The sequence below is a fragment of the Eschscholzia californica genome, unplaced genomic scaffold, assembly GCF_041429995.1.
Source record: "Eschscholzia californica isolate CP2 unplaced genomic scaffold, dmEscCali1.0.p SCAF_2, whole genome shotgun sequence".
In the NCBI taxonomy this organism is placed as follows: Eukaryota; Viridiplantae; Streptophyta; class Magnoliopsida; order Ranunculales; family Papaveraceae; genus Eschscholzia; species Eschscholzia californica.
In genome coordinates, this window is record NW_028238309.1 from 30,301,291 (window position 1) to 30,318,652 (window position 17,362).

The 17,362-nt window shown below is 38.9% G+C and overlaps 1 long non-coding RNA gene across 2 annotated transcripts; it reads right to left on the minus strand.

Annotated features, from left to right (window-relative positions):
* Positions 1-7,972: 7,972 nt before the first annotated feature.
* On the minus strand, positions 7,973-13,969 carry LOC147557339 (uncharacterized). Of its 2 annotated transcripts, XR_015233966.1 has the most exons (5): positions 13,812-13,969; positions 13,104-13,169; positions 9,974-12,038; positions 9,266-9,331; positions 7,973-8,200 (listed from the first exon to the last, which is right to left on the minus strand). It is a non-coding gene; the product is annotated as an uncharacterized LOC147557339 (long non-coding RNA). The 2 variants fall into 2 exon arrangements; XR_015233965.1 differs by having other exon boundaries at positions 7,973-9,331.
* Between the last annotated feature and the right edge of the window lie 3,393 nt (positions 13,970-17,362).

Genomic DNA, 17,362 nt, shown 5'->3' on the forward strand with positions numbered 1-17,362 from the left:
ATTTCCACAGGTTATTCCTTTGCTAGTTGATGGTGTTAGGAGACTGGAAGTGAAGGTGACTTATACATGGAAACCATTGAAATGTTCTGGGTGTGGTTCTTTTGGGCATTCTATTGGTAGATGCAGGGTAAGTGTTCGACATAATGCCCCTATGAATGGGAAGATGGCTGATAAGCAGAAGGGAGAGGTAGGGCCAGGAAGAGCAGAAACTACTAAATAATGGGTCATTAGGAGTAAGTTCAATGATAGTGAAATGGGCAAATCTGAAGTTAGTGTGTCTCCTGCTAAGAATCCTTTAAAGACTACTACTGCTTGTGCTCAGAGTGGGAATTCTTGTGAATTACCTTCTGCAAAAAGTTTGGTAGCTACTCGAGCTTTGGTTCAGTCATCTAGTATGGCTGAACTGGCAAAGAGTAAGAGGGATTCTCTAATGTCCTCAGGTTTTGGATTGCTTGATGAGGTTATGGAGGATAATGCAGGATGGTCAGTTGTTACTAACAAGAGGAATAAGAAATTTGGCACTTCTAAGGGGCTGGCTACTGCAGCTTCTCTTGATGATAGGGAGCTGAGTAAGGCAAAAAGACAGTGTGTACTTGATAATCATACAGAAGGGGAGCAAGCTGGAGGTGTTATGGAGGTGGAGGCTAGAATGGGTTATACAGAGGATGGGTTTATTGGTAAGGTTGGGGATGATGAGGTAATGCATGGTGATAATGAGGAAGGCGAGGGGGTGGCTCACAAGGTGGCTTTGTTTACACAAGGAGGGGCAGGTAGGGGTAGTTTAGCCCATTTGATGGGAAGGGGTCCTGTTAGAGTTTTAAATAATAAATCTAGGAAGCTAGAATGTTAGGGGACTTAACAACTCCCCAAGAATAAGAGATGTTAGGGATCTCATTAGTTCTAAACAGTTAGGTTTGTTGGGTTTAGTAGAGAGTTCAGGAAGTGAATAAAGTGAAGGTGCAGAGCAGTATCAATCCTTTTTGGTCCTTTCTAGATAACTATGAGGAAGATGAGGGTGGGAGAATTTGGTTGGGTTGGGACCCTAGGATGATGGTTGTACAGTTATTGTTTAAGTCTGATCAACTTCTTGCTGTACATGTTAATTTCATGGATGGTGCAGAGTGTTTATTGGCTGTGGTTTATGGTAGGAACTCAAAGGAGTTAAGAAAGAGTTTGTGGAAGGAGATGAAGGAGCTGTGTGATTCTTTTGAGGCTCCTTGGATGTTCTTGGGTGATTACAACTCTATCTTGAAGAGTGAGGAGAAGATGGGAGGGAAGGCTGTGAAGATTTCTCAATGTGTGGACTTGAGGGATTGTCTTCAGGATGCTGGGTTGTTTGATTGTCCTTTTGTGGGGGCTCTCTTTACTTGGTCCAATGGTCAGGAGGGGGATGAGGCTATTTGCGCTAACTTGGACAGAGTGGTCATTAACATTGAGTGGCTGGAGGTTTTTCCTGGGACCAAGGTGGGGTTTGATCTTCCTCAAACATCTGATCATTCTCCTGCTATTGTTAGACTTGAGATGACAGTTGTGAGAGGAAGAAGACCTTTTTAATTTTTTAACTGTTGGGTGGAGGAGCCAGGATTTATGCAGTTGGTGGATTTAGTTTGGAAAAACCAGGTTGAAGGAAATCCAATGTATAGGTTGGTTTCTAAGTTGAAGGCTGTTAAGGGTGGTATTGCCAAATGGAAGAAGGATAAATTCAAAGGTTTTCCTGAGCAGGTGGTGGTGGCCAAAATTAATATGGAGAGGATTCAGGAGGAACTGAGATTGAATCCTACTGACAGTAGGCTGAGGCAGGAGGAGGGGAGGATTGTTGATTCTTATTCTCTTAAAGCTAGGGTTGAAACCTCTATGTTGAAGCAGCAGGCAAGGGTGAAGTGGCTCACACTGGATGATGGTAATAATAAGTTTTTTCATAGCACCATTAAGGAGAGAAAGGCTAGGAACACTATTAGTCAGGTGAGGAGAGAAGATGGGGTGATTGTGGAGGAGCAGGAAGGGGTGATTGAGGAGTGTGTAAGGTTTTATGAGAGGATGTTAGGGACTGAACAAGTTATGGAGGAGGAGGATGATGTGTTAAATTCCTTTGAGTTTCAACATCCTCTAGAGATTGAGGATTGCTTTGAGTTGATTAAGCCAGTTAGTAGGGAGGAGGTGGTTTATGCTCTGTCTACTATAGGTTCTGAGAAGGCTCCTGGTCCAGATGGGTTCTCCTCATATTTTCTCAAGAAGTGTTGGAACATTGTTGGGGATGATTTTGTCCTTGCTGTCCAGAATTTTTTCAAATCAGGAAGGATGCTAAGAGAGGTAAACTCCACCCTTGTCTCTCTTGTGCCTAAAGTCCCTAATGCTTCTTCTCTGGGGGATTTTAGACCTATTTCTTGCTGTAATGTTATTTACAAATGCATTACTAAGATTATTACAAAGAGGCTGAAGTTGGTAATCTATTCTATGGTTAGTGAGAATCAGTCTGCTTTTATATCTGGTAGGAGCATACAGGATAATATTATGTTGGCTCATGAAATAGTCAGGAACTATAATTATAAGAATGGGGTAGCTAGATGTACTGTGAAAATAGATCTTAAGAAGGCTTATGATACTGTGAGAAGGTCTCCTTGCTTAAGATTCTTAGGAAGTTTCATTTTCCTGACTTATTTGTGAAATGGATTTTTGAATGTGTTTCTACCCCTAGATATTCTATTGTGGTCAATGGGGGTGCTCATGGGTATTTCCAAGGAAGGAGGGGTTTGAGACAGGGAGATCCTATGTCTCCTTACCTGTTTGTTATGGTTATGGAGGTCTTTTCTGCTTTGATTATGAAGGAGGAAGGAGCTGGACATTTCCACTTACAACCTAAATGCAAGAAGCCTAAGATTACACATCTGTGTTTTGCTGATGATCTTATGGTGCTTTTTAGAGGTAATGAGAAATCAGCTTGTGCTTTGAACAGGGTTTTGGTTAGGTTGAGGAAGGGTACTGGCCTAGGGGTTAACTGTGCTAAGAGTTCTATGTTTTGGGCTGGAATAGACAAGGGAACTAAAGTGAAGATTTAGCAGGAGTTGGGATTCATTTGGGGAGCTCTTCCTATTAGATATCTTGGTCTTCCTCTGATCTCTGCTAGGTTGTCTTACAATGATTGCTCCCCTCTCATTGAGCAGATTCAAGGGAGAGTTCAATCTTGGAAGGCTAGATATTTGTCTTTTGCAAGAAGATGCTTGTTAATCAAATCAGTTCTTTGTGGGGTGATGATTTATTGGACTGCTGTCTTTGTGTTTCTCAAGAGAGTCTTTAAGGAAATAAATTCTATTTTCTTTAGATTCTTATGGTGTGGAGTGGATATGGGTTTTAAAAGACCTTCTGTGAAAAGAGATATTGCTTTTCTTCCCAAAGAAGAAGGGGAGTGGGAATTAGGAATACTGAGTACCTAAATGATGCAATGAATTTCAGGCATATTTGAGATTTGGTGAGTGGTAAAAATTCTCTTTGGGTAAACTGGGTTAAGCAGAATCTACTCAAAGGGAAGTGTTTTTGGCTTATGAAGATTCCTCATGATTGCTCCTGGTGTTGGAGAAGGATTCGTGGGAGTAGGGAGAAGGCTAGAGCTCTCTTTTTTCACTTGGTTGGACAGGGTAACAAAATCCAATTGTGGTTGGATGCTTGGCACCCTCAAGGTATCCTTTATCCTGCTTATGAAGATAGTGTTAGACTGGTTTCTAATTTGCCTCTCAATATGCCTCTTTCTGCTATCATTAAGGATGGGACTTGGAATGTGCCAGCTCATCTTAGGTTCATTTTGAATCCCATTTTAGAAGGACTGGAAGAGGTTGAGATTGGGAAAGTTGAGGAAGATACAGTGGTGTGGACTGTTAGTAAGAATGGGGAGTTTACTGTGAAGGATACTTATGAGGCTGTGAGGCAGAAGAGTGGCAAGGTGGATTGGCATTGTTTGGTGTGGTCTAGCATGGCTGTTCCTAGACATCCATTTATTGCCTGGGTTGCTCTATAGAGGGGATTGAAGACAACTATGAAACTTAACTCCTGGGGCTTTGCTGTTCCTAAAAATTGTTTCCTCTATGGTTTGTGTGATGAAACAGATTATCATCTGCTCTTTGAGTGTTCCTTGCAGGAGGGGTTTGGAATGGGCTAATGGAATTGCTGGGGATTAGGCCTAACTTGTTCCATGATTGGGAGTCTGTTGTGGGTTGGTGTATAGGACATTTTAGGGGAGATAAGTTTGTGAACAGAGTCAGTTGTATGTTGTTTGCCTCTTTTGTGTGTCATATTTGGAGGGAGAGGAACTTGAGGGCTTTTCAGCAGGTAAGTAGGAATGTTGACACCATCTTGGCTTTGATCAAGCAGGAGGCTCAGATTAAAGTGAAAGATCGGTGTGGGAGAATTGAGGTTTCAGCAGAGAATTCTAATCTGTTGTTGAGATTAAACATAGTTAAACCTATGATGTGTGAAGGGGTTAAAGTGGAGTGCTCCTTCTGCAGGTTATGTTATTATTAACACAGATGGTGCTTATGAGAAGGATTATGCAAGGTATGGTGCTATTCTTAGGGATGACTGTGGAGTTGTGATTGCTGCTGGGGCTGGCAGAGCTACTCCTGGTAGTGTTCTGTTGCATGAAATGCAGGGTGCCATGCTAGGCCTGAGGCTGGCTAGGGATAGAGGTTTGAATAGGGTGGTGCTATCTACTGATTCAACCAATGTAGTTTTTGTTCAGGCTGCTAAGGGTGCAAAGCCTCCTTGGAAGGTGTGGAGTACTTGGAAGGAAGTCAGATGTTTGATGGAGCAGTTTGATAGCTGTGAGGTTGTCCACACATTTAGGGAACTCAATCAGACAGCTGATAATTTGTCGCGGTTGAGCAATAATGGGGTTATCCTATTGGATGTGAAGCAGCTGCCGAGCATGCTGGTAGCTATTGTGGAGCAAGACAGAAAGGGTATAGTGAGAATTAGGAGATTTTGGCCAGCCGAGAGCTGATTGTTTTGATTTCTTGTTCTTTTGTTGGTCATTATAGTTTGCTATAATGTGGGATATTTGTTTTAGTTTTTTGGTTCAATAAATGGGTCGGGGTCCCTTTAATCCCCGTTGTCTTGTCAAAAAAAAAGGGTTAATTCCGTTTTGGCCTCCGATTTGTGACCAACTCGCCGTTTTGGCCCCAATAAGTGTCCGACAGTTCGTTTTGGCCCCAAAATCGATTTTTCGGGCAGTGCTGACATCATCAGGTCAAATCTAATACTTTTCAATACCCAAAATACCCCTCTGACCATATCTTCCTTCCCCATGCCAAATCTAGAACTGTCACCAACCCATCTTCACCTTCCAAAGGCAGTTACTCATAAACCCACTTTCTTCTTCTCTTTCATTACTTTTCTTCTCTTTTATTATACTCCTTCTCTCTATAGATCTGGTTCATGGTGAACCACATCTCGCCGTTCACCATTATCAGGTGCGCCTCCTGTCACCTACACCTACTACCACCGCCACCAACAACAACAAAAAAGATCAAACCCAAACAATCAGATCATCAAAAACCAAAACAGCTAGAACCCTAGCTCAACTCATAAATAAACAACCTTGGTCACCTGAACTTAAATCCTCTCTCTCTAAAATCTCATCTTCTTCTTCTTCTTGTTATTCTCTCTCTAAAACAACTGCCCTTCAATCTCTCTCTAATTAGAACTCCAGCTAAAGCTCTTAAATTCTTCAAATGGTATGAAACTAATGGTTTCACCCACAATGATCAAACTTACTACGAATTAATTGAAACCCTAGGTCGAAATCAGAATCTAAATGCAGCTCAAAATATTCTCTTCTCAATTGAGACCAAAATTGGTGGAAAAATCAAACTTGAAGCTAAACTTTTTAATAGTTTGATTAGAAGTCATGGTCAAGCTGGGTTATTTCAAGAATCCATTAAACTATTTAATTCAATGAAAACTTTTAGGGCTTCTCCTTTTGTTTTTACTTTCAATTGTCTCTTATCAATTTTACTTAAGCCTGGAAGAACTACTATGGCTAAGAAATTGTATGATGAACTGTTAACAATTAGGGTTTTGCCTGATTTATATACTTCTAATATTTTGATTAGAGGGTTATGTTTGAATTCACCAGTGGATGAAGGGTTTAGGGTTTTTAAAGAAATGTCAAAGTTTTGGAATTAATCCAGATTTGATTACTTATAATCTTTTGAAGGGTACGATGAAAAAGGTTTCTGATTTGAGCCTTAATATTATTAGTTACACTACTTTGATCAGAGAGTATTGTGAAAAACTAAAAATTTCTAAAGCTTAAGAGGTTTTTGATGAGATGAAGGAGAATGAGAAAAAAATTTCACCATGAACCAGATTGAGAGAGAGAGAGAAAGGAGAGAGGAAAAAATTTTGTTTTTTCAGAGAGAGATTTTTTTAAAATAGCAGAAGGGATGTGATAGAGGTGACGGCTCGAGATTTGGTGTGGAAAATGAAGATATAGTCAGAGGGGTATTTTGGGTATTGAAAATTATTAGGTTTGATCTGATGATGTCAGCACTGCCCGAAAAATTGATTTTGGGGCCAAAACGAATTGCCGGACACTTATTGGGGCCAAAACGGCGAGTTGGTCACAAATCGGGGGCCAAAACAAAATTAACCCAAAAAAAAAGCAAAGAGAAAAACCCCTTCCGGTATAAACAACTCCTTAGTAATTGAAACAGATGGAACTTTAGAGGCAAACTGGCTTGGACCTCAGACAGGAACATTTCTTCTAAGAAAACAAAAATAGCATCTCGAGTCCGCGGAAAAGAAAAGTTCATCACATATTAGGGAACGAAAAGAAAATTAATAGTGTACTGTTTTAACCAGGGATATGAGAAAAGCACTCACATCCAGTTTTGGGTATAGGATAACCCTGAAAATTAATAAATAGATTCGATGTTATTTATCAAGAAAGATAAACAACAAAGTTGTAAACGCCAAATTGCAAAGAACATTGAGGGATCGATGCAAAATCGGAAGCCCAATTTGTAGAGACCTGGGAAAATCATACGAATTTCGCATGCTCTAATTACGAATCCTTTAACGATAAAAATCAAAGAAGCACGTGAAAAAGTAGAACACATGCTTTCCAAGATAAACCCCCGGGTACTTGAAAAGGATTGAAGGCTATTTCAGAACCAACACATAACACAATGGAAGACTGCACATGTTAGGGAGTAATAGTATATTGCAAGTCTCTTTAATATCGCACTATCGAAGGGCATTGGTACTATTTTTAGTTATACCGCTCTCTCTCTAAGTTTATTCCAGAGTAACTTCTAGGGTTTTTTGCTTCTCCGGTGAAGGGTATTCCTTCGCCGGATTCCTTTTCCCGTTTCTCAAATAAAGGTAGAAGAACTAATATGTCTTTGTAGAAAATCCGATTCAAAGAATGGAGATTCAAGAATTCTGGTTATCTTCCTTTTCCTTTTCCTTTTCCATCGGTATTATCATCTGTCTTTGAACCCTATAATCCATCAGAAATTCAGAATTTACTCATGGAAGTACTCAAACTCATCAAGATGGGGGAGGCCATAAACGCCTCTAGAAATGAAAATGGATTCATAGATAGTGATTACGATCTTGATGATGATGATGATGATCTAGTTTATTTGACTGGTACCCAAACCCTAGAATTGGACAACTTCAAACAAGAAAGTAAAGATCATGATCACTCTCGAATTGTTCATGATTATCTTCAAAGTCGGACTGATCATCGTAATATCACTCAATTTTGTGACGCCCCGTGTCCCAAAATAGACACGACCACGCCCCGGCAACTCACAGACGAGACAAAAATCCGACAGAGTCTCCTCTGTAAATCGAACCGGTCGCACTTGCAAAACCTGTCATGCAAACCATACATTCGCATACACAAAGAAATAAACTATCGAGCGGAAGCTAAACAAACCCAACTCAGTTCGGGTCGAAACCCGAACCACACACATACAAACGCCTCGTACAACACCGATACAACTTATAAACAACTCTAAGTTTTACGTATATACATATTAGAGTTTGGTTTCTGCAATAAATACATAACTTTAAAATAACGGAAAACCAATAAACAAAACCAAAGACAACGACATAACCCTGCTAGCCTCGTCAGACAAGATCACCGGCTGGAATACACACTCCGCCTCGAGGCTACAATCAAGAACCTGCACACTGACAACTGGTAGGGGGTCAGAATACTCACCGACACGAGTTATTCTGGTAGAAGACCAATCCAAAACCCATCACCTTTTCAAAAGTTCCTTTAATAAGTTGTAAACATCATGACAAAACGAGTTATCAAACCAGTTACTATATATACTATATACAAAACCATTTTCCTTAATCTAGCAAGCAATAGCAGTGATTAGCTGCCCACCCATGGTGCGCTCCCAATAAGAGGAGAGTTCCTCAGGAGAACCTAGAGTGCGTTAGATAGTACCAGCCCATTTATGGCACTAGCTAATGCACTACGTCTCCTCGAGAAAGAGACTTACCCCTAGCCGGTAAGTCCCTCTCCCACTAAGGGACTCCGCAATCATTGAAGAGTTTACCTCATGATACATATATACCTTAAGTATCTAAATACGTTTTTGATCACCGAGTTCGAATAAGAGAGCCGTCCCCCAATACCCATGGAAGGACCTGAACCTCATTCTCTTCGGTACCCTGTCATGCATCTAATGCGATCTTTCAAAATCAGTTTCATTCGTATATCAAAACCAATATTCATATTCAATTCATTATCTTATCAAACACGGAAGTGGAACAACCAAGAGTCATATCGCCACAAAGCAGAGGGATTCCCAATCAATGTCACCTCCCAGGCGAGCGGTCAGGAGTACGTCCCTGAGCCTCGAACTGGAGGCACGAGCACCAATGGCCAGCAAGTGAAGCACTCTACTCCCACAGGTCTCATGACTAGTGTCGTCCACCTCACCGGTCTCACACGGATCACAACCGTGTCCACATGTCATCCTATCCTCAATGGCTACGTGCCCGTAGGTTGACATAATCCGCAGTCGGGTACATACAAGAAAATCCCCAGTAGTTCACAATCATCGTAAAATCAGTTCGAAAACATTTCTCATATCGCATCAAAACATTTCAAGCATATTTCAGTTCATCACATAAATCGAGTTCCATGCTACCTAAATTCTAGTTATAATGGCGCATATATAACTGTATAATCTAGCATATTCATTATCTATAAAACCATGCTGGATAAAGGATTCAGAACCCCTACCTCAGTCCTTGCATCACCAAAGACTCCCGCCTACCAGACGACCTAATTCCTCCTCATTCGCATACTCTGAGACAAGGAAGAATGACCAAAAATCGAATAGAAACATTAGGTTCTTATACTAAGAACCTTCGTAAATAAAAAGAATCATTAAAACAAAACCATGAAAACTTAAAAACAAATTCGTTAACTTCGAAAGACTTCAAGTATCTATCGAATCGATCTCTAACTTCGTACATATGTCTCCTGAATATCGAAAATGCCTACGAACCAATTAACCAACTTCCCATAATTTCTACTTCTCATTTTAGAGTCTCCATAAGCTGACAAATCATATAATGAATTCAATACTATAAATCTATAGCTGAAACTGTCCATTTATATGAAATATGATAAAATTCGGGTAACTATCTGTATTCCAATTTATTTCCAAACTATTCCAAACATGAAATTCGAGTCGTAAAATAATTCGGCAGCACCCCGTCTATATATGGTCACCCCAAAATAGTCCATAACATTCTAAACATGATCCTGAACATAAACCATTAGAAGGAATCGAATAATAATCGTCTAAATAGCTCCAAATTTCGATCCCAAATGAAATTAGTATAACTATACAGTATACGAAATAGCTATCCCAAAACCACCAAATTCGGACGAAATTCAAAATTCTGAACGGATAGATATGTAGAATAAGTCGATTGGAATTACCTGGAACAAATTTTGTTGAATTCCGACCATTTACCGCGAAGAAATCGAACCAACAAGATCCAAAATCCATTAGATTAACTAGTCGGCTATTTCATTGCTCTGGTTCTGTTCTACAATGGATTAAAAGAAAACCTCAATTTGAGTTTTAAATGAAATATGTGAAGTGGGGTCCACATAAATTTTAAAATAATCAAACTTTATCCCCTTCCAACACGTCCCACATGCATGCACGGCAAATTCGTTTCTAAGGCAAAATGATGCCACGTGTCGCTGTATAAAGTGGCCAGCTTCCTTAGTTCCTTTTAAGTCCCTGAGTTTTGCCCCAATTGCAAAATACCCCCCAGTTTGGACGTTTTACTAATTTAGCCCCTGTTTTGACTTGACCCAAATGTCAAATAATCCCTCAACTAAAATTGAAAACATGGGATGTCACAATCCTCCCCCCTTAAAAGAAATTTCGTCCCCGAAATTTAGATCAACTCGCTTCTTTCTGCCATGTCCTTTCGACCAACTCAGAATTTGAGAGAACCTGTCCCATTTCGAAAATCACAAACTCTCTGTATCTAACAAAAATCAATATGGCTAAACTGTATAAACAAACTAGATCCAATCCTTCATATCCCGAATGCTTCTAAATAACCACACAACTCAAGGATATTCTATAACAATGATTATCCACGATATGAAGAGATAAAGAAAAATAAAGACCTCTATAATCTGTATGTAAGAATAAGTTCTCGTTGATCCCACATCTTCATAACAAATACCATTCTCGATAATATAAGAAAATACCGTTGACTCGATAAAATAAGAAAATAAAGAATGAAGACATCTATAATAAATTGAAGTCAACATAATCTCAAGAAAAATATAGTTGTTGTCGATAAGATGATAAAATGAAAATAGAAGACCGCTATAATATCTATACAATTCGTAGATAAACCAATCCTTGAAAAATTCTACAATAACTTAATAACCCTCGATATTTCGAATACCCAACACTAACTCAATCCATATAACCTCTAATATCGAAACATTCTATTAACCAAATAAAATCCAGACCCATACTTATCTGATCAAACTGAAACAATACACGCTCGAAACAACCTGATCAAAGTCAATCTCTGAATGATCTGATCGAAGCTCAAAAATGAAGGAATGTGTATAACTACCATGAGGTCCGCAATACCAAGTCTGACTCATCTCCTCATCTACTATTGTCTAAGATACTTCCACAACATCGATATGTCGACTTGCCCAAAATTTACCTCTGAAACCTCTTAACCCTTGACTGTCCTCCCATAACATCTTGTACAACATTGCAAGAAATCTACAACAATCTTAAGACATCCGTCGAGTCTTCCTCTAGCGAGTAAAACGAATCAAGAAACGAAAATCAAAAGAAACAAATACATATATATAGCATCTTTTATTCTTGGTCACTTTTAATCTTGAAGCTTTTAGACACCTAATATTGTCCAATTTTATCTTTCACTAAAGTCTAGAGCAGTCAATGCTCTACACTATACACGACTTAAGGGTCACCAGAACTCATGCTCTGATATAGGTCACCAGAACTAACTGCTCTGATATAGGTCACCAGAACTAATTGCTCTGATACCAACTGTGACGCCCCGTGTCCCAAAATAGACACGACCACGCCCCGGCAACTCACAGACGAGACAAAAATCCGACAGAGTCTCCTCTGTAAATCGAACCGGTCGCACTTGCAAAACCTGTCATGCAAACCATACATTCGCATACACAAAGAAATAAACTATCGAGCGGAAGCTAAACAAACCCAACTCAGTTCGGGTCGAAACCCGAACCACACACATACAAACGCCTCGTACAACACCGATACAACTTATAAACAACTCTAAGTTTTACGTATATACATATTAGAGTTTGGTTTCTGCAATAAATACATAACTTTAAAATAACGGAAAACCAATAAACAAAACCAAAGACAACGACATAACCCTGCTAGCCTCGTCAGACAAGATCACCGGCTGGAATACACACTCCGCCTCGAGGCTACAATCAAGAACCTGCACACTGACAACTGGTAGGGGGTCAGAATACTCACCGACACGAGTTATTCTGGTAGAAGACCAATCCAAAACCCATCACCTTTTCAAAAGTTCCTTTAATAAGTTGTAAACATCATGACAAAACGAGTTATCAAACCAGTTACTATATATACTATATACAAAACCATTTTCCTTAATCTAGCAAGCAATAGCAGTGATTAGCTGCCCACCCATGGTGCGCTCCCAATAAGAGGAGAGTTCCTCAGGAGAACCTAGAGTGCGTTAGATAGTACCAGCCCATTTATGGCACTAGCTAATGCACTACGTCTCCTCGAGAAAGAGACTTACCCCTAGCCGGTAAGTCCCTCTCCCACTAAGGGACTCCGCAATCATTGAAGAGTTTACCTCATGATACATATATACCTTAAGTATCTAAATACGTTTTTGATCACCGAGTTCGAATAAGAGAGCCGTCCCCCAATACCCATGGAAGGACCTGAACCTCATTCTCTTCGGTACCCTGTCATGCATCTAATGCGATCTTTCAAAATCAGTTTCATTCGTATATCAAAACCAATATTCATATTCAATTCATTATCTTATCAAACACGGAAGTGGAACAACCAAGAGTCATATCGCCACAAAGCAGAGGGATTCCCAATCAATGTCACCTCCCAGGCGAGCGGTCAGGAGTACGTCCCTGAGCCTCGAACTGGAGGCACGAGCACCAATGGCCAGCAAGTGAAGCACTCTACTCCCACAGGTCTCATGACTAGTGTCGTCCACCTCACCGGTCTCACACGGATCACAACCGTGTCCACATGTCATCCTATCCTCAATGGCTACGTGCCCGTAGGTTGACATAATCCGCAGTCGGGTACATACAAGAAAATCCCCAGTAGTTCACAATCATCGTAAAATCAGTTCGAAAACATTTCTCATATCGCATCAAAACATTTCAAGCATATTTCAGTTCATCACATAAATCGAGTTCCATGCTACCTAAATTCTAGTTATAATGGCGCATATATAACTGTATAATCTAGCATATTCATTATCTATAAAACCATGCTGGATAAAGGATTCAGAACCCCTACCTCAGTCCTTGCATCACCAAAGACTCCCGCCTACCAGACGACCTAATTCCTCCTCATTCGCATACTCTGAGACAAGGAAGAATGACCAAAAATCGAATAGAAACATTAGGTTCTTATACTAAGAACCTTCGTAAATAAAAAGAATCATTAAAACAAAACCATGAAAACTTAAAAACAAATTCGTTAACTTCGAAAGACTTCAAGTATCTATCGAATCGATCTCTAACTTCGTACATATGTCTCCTGAATATCGAAAATGCCTACGAACCAATTAACCAACTTCCCATAATTTCTACTTCTCATTTTAGAGTCTCCATAAGCTGACAAATCATATAATGAATTCAATACTATAAATCTATAGCTGAAACTGTCCATTTATATGAAATATGATAAAATTCGGGTAACTATCTGTATTCCAATTTATTTCCAAACTATTCCAAACATGAAATTCGAGTCGTAAAATAATTCGGCAGCACCCCGTCTATATATGGTCACCCCAAAATAGTCCATAACATTCTAAACATGATCCTGAACATAAACCATTAGAAGGAATCGAATAATAATCGTCTAAATAGCTCCAAATTTCGATCCCAAATGAAATTAGTATAACTATACAGTATACGAAATAGCTATCCCAAAACCACCAAATTCGGACGAAATTCAAAATTCTGAACGGATAGATATGTAGAATAAGTCGATTGGAATTACCTGGAACAAATTTTGTTGAATTCCGACCATTTACCGCGAAGAAATCGAACCAACAAGATCCAAAATCCATTAGATTAACTAGTCGGCTATTTCATTGCTCTGGTTCTGTTCTACAATGGATTAAAAGAAAACCTCAATTTGAGTTTTAAATGAAATATGTGAAGTGGGGTCCACATAAATTTTAAAATAATCAAACTTTATCCCCTTCCAACACGTCCCACATGCATGCACGGCAAATTCGTTTCTAAGGCAAAATGATGCCACGTGTCGCTGTATAAAGTGGCCAGCTTCCTTAGTTCCTTTTAAGTCCCTGAGTTTTGCCCCAATTGCAAAATACCCCCCAGTTTGGACGTTTTACTAATTTAGCCCCTGTTTTGACTTGACCCAAATGTCAAATAATCCCTCAACTAAAATTGAAAACATGGGATGTCACAAATTTCCAGATAAAGAAAGGGTAGGTCACGGTGATTATTTCAAGAATCCATTTGAAACCATTGATTGGTGGCGGTTTTACCGGGTGACAAAGGCAGTTCTCTGGTGACAGAAGCAGTTTTCTGTTGACGGATTCGGTTTTCCGGCGACGACATCGGTTTTCCGGTGACATCGGCGGTGGTTCTTTTAATTTATTTCCAGTTATTCTGTCGACCTTTAGGGTCTTTTCATTCACGACCTTTAGGGTCTTTTCATCGACGATCTTTAGGATCATTGTGTCTAGTCCAATTTCTTTTCCTTCTTGAGGCACTTTGCATTTAAAGGTATGTAACTCTCATGAAGTTTTCATAGGAGAGAAATAACAATTATCTTCCATGTACTATTGTGATTTAATAACTTATGAATGAAAATGGTTTCGAAAAAAATATATATATATATATCGCACTATAGAAACCACTAATGTTTCCCTGAGGAAGAAAACACAGACAATTGATTTATGGATATTGCATGCTCCTCGAAGTATTAAATAAATAATATTTATAGACATAAATACGAAAAACCCTCATAGAGAAGTATAAATCAACGATAAGGAAGAGTTTTGTGAAACATATGCAAAATAGGAAAACCTCCTTAAAACCAGACTGAGTCACATCTCGTTGAAGAAGCAAATGAATTTTGCATGTGTCCACTATTATTTCTCATTTGCTCTAACAAGGATAAAAGTTAAAGAAGCAAGTTAAGAAAGGCCCCGTCGACTACATTGCAGTTTCATCCACATAGTTGACTCCTTCCTTCTACCAAACAATGAAGTGAAATAAATATTTATAAGTACTCTAAAGACCAGAAAAAGATTGAATACGTGTAGGTTTAACAACCATTAACTTCTCCATGAAGACACGGGAAGAGGAATAGCTATTTCATCACAAAGATTCCTGAGAAAGAAAATGGAAACAATTTTTCAGTTGAAGAGGTCATCCCTGAATAGAGAAACAGAAAAAAAACGAGAGAAACAATTAGCCGAAACTAGACAGCCCCTTTAGACGATAAAGGAAGCCCAATCTTCGTCCCGCAGACACCAACTTTCCTGTATAACACCATGAAACTTTTAATAGTGCACATTACATTTGTAACAATGAACTACGTACAAAAATTGGAATGTGTTGCAAAAGCTACATTCCCTTCAAGTAAAGATTTTCATTTTCGGTTTCGAACCCCTTCCTTGAGAAAGAAAATTAACGGACTGAGATCTTGTTGACAAGGCGGAGGATACCAACTGGAAGGTAACAACAATTATATCAAACCGTTTCAAAATTCAACCCTTGACTGAAGTATCTCATCGATAAATCTTTGTATGTTACAGATATTGGTAGATTAAAACATAAACCTTCTAATGACTAAGCTGATGCTTTAAAGTTATGCCAAAGAAACTATATCCATGAATCAGAATGTGGTGGTTATTGATCGTTAGAAAGACACCAAACAAAAAGATAAACCTTCTGCTGACCAAGGTGATGTTCTATTGTTATTTCAAGTGGCTATTAGCACAAACAAATCCAGAGAGGATACCTACAAATCCGTAAGCAAAAAGGAAAGGCGAGAAGAGATTCTATATTAACATATGTTCGAATGTAACATGTTACAGGTTACTGAAACTATTTAATAGGTTAGTAACACCTTCAGCACCTTAAGAGAAGAATTTTACATAAGAATGTAAATCAAGAAAATCCCTAACAAGGAAACTAGATCGCGTCTTGTTGCGAAACCCTAGGGAAATCAAACAAACATAAAATTCAAAGAAAAATATGAATCAATGCTTACCTCCCGTTTAACGATCGAATCAATATACCATTATATCTCTTTTAACAAGTTGATCCAGATGTTGATGTTTCCATGCACAAAGAGATAATAAGATCGGCATTGAAATTATTCTCTTAAGTCATTAAAAAGTAATAATCAGGGAACTAATAACCCCTTTAATATCAAATACAAACATGAACTCGATTTGTGACGGAATCCAATGACAATCAAAATTTCCAGAACTGAATAACTATCGAATTTATAGAAGCAATCAACTGATCAAGAACGAAAATCCAACCCATATTATACAAAGCCTAATAAGAGAAACGATAAAAGAATCAAATCAAGATGTTCAAAACTAAATTAACTACGAAAACCTAGATTAGTCAAAAGAAAAACAATGGTACGCCAATGTCATAGCACAGGAAGCATAGAACAAATATCCCCCACAGGAAGATAACTTTCAATGGAACAACCAATAAAAAAAACATAATTTAGAGAGAAGGATAAAAAATTACTAGTTTCCATCAGGAGATTAGACGACTTTCTGTGGCATTACTTCATCAAGCCCGTAATGAGCAGCTATGTGCTAATTGCCATAGTGTGGAACATTTGGAAGGATAGGAACAATAAGATCTTCAGGAATCAAACATGGACAACGACTTTCAAGTGGAAGATGTCAAAGGTTTTATGTATCATTGGTGCAGGAATTCTGCACATATATCCAAATCCGGACAAGCAAAATCATACAATTAGCACTGTTCAAGTCAACTTCATCTAGTAGTTGCCGGAACGAACATAACCAAACAGAAACTTACTCCCATGGAGCCAGGATGGAAAACTCCCTTCATAGAAGAACCATACCAGTTCGTCAGGTGCTAAATCCTAATAACCGTGGAAGATGAGGAAGGGAGGTTCGGGAGTAGAACGAAAGTGAAACTATAACAGAAATTAAGTTCTAAGCGGTCAATCGAAAAATTACTGCTTCCTAAATCAGGTTAGGACCAGGTACAGAGTGCATAGACTTCCAACAAGCAGAAGGAGAAGAAATTGCCTGTACTCAATTGTCAAACAAAGAACCTATGAACTAGAGAACAAAGTTAGCATATAATACCTCCTTTACGCCAAAAACCAATCGCTCCTTCAGGTAGGTCTCAACATTTGGAAATAAGTTATACAGCTAAAAAGTCAAGTTTCATTATTCCACAAGGAAATTATCTCATTTTTCAATAGGTCAAGTGTTATTATTTTCCACCAGGAAATTATCCGATTTTTGACAGCTAAAAAATCAAGATTCATTAGGTCTTAAGTGTTACTATTTT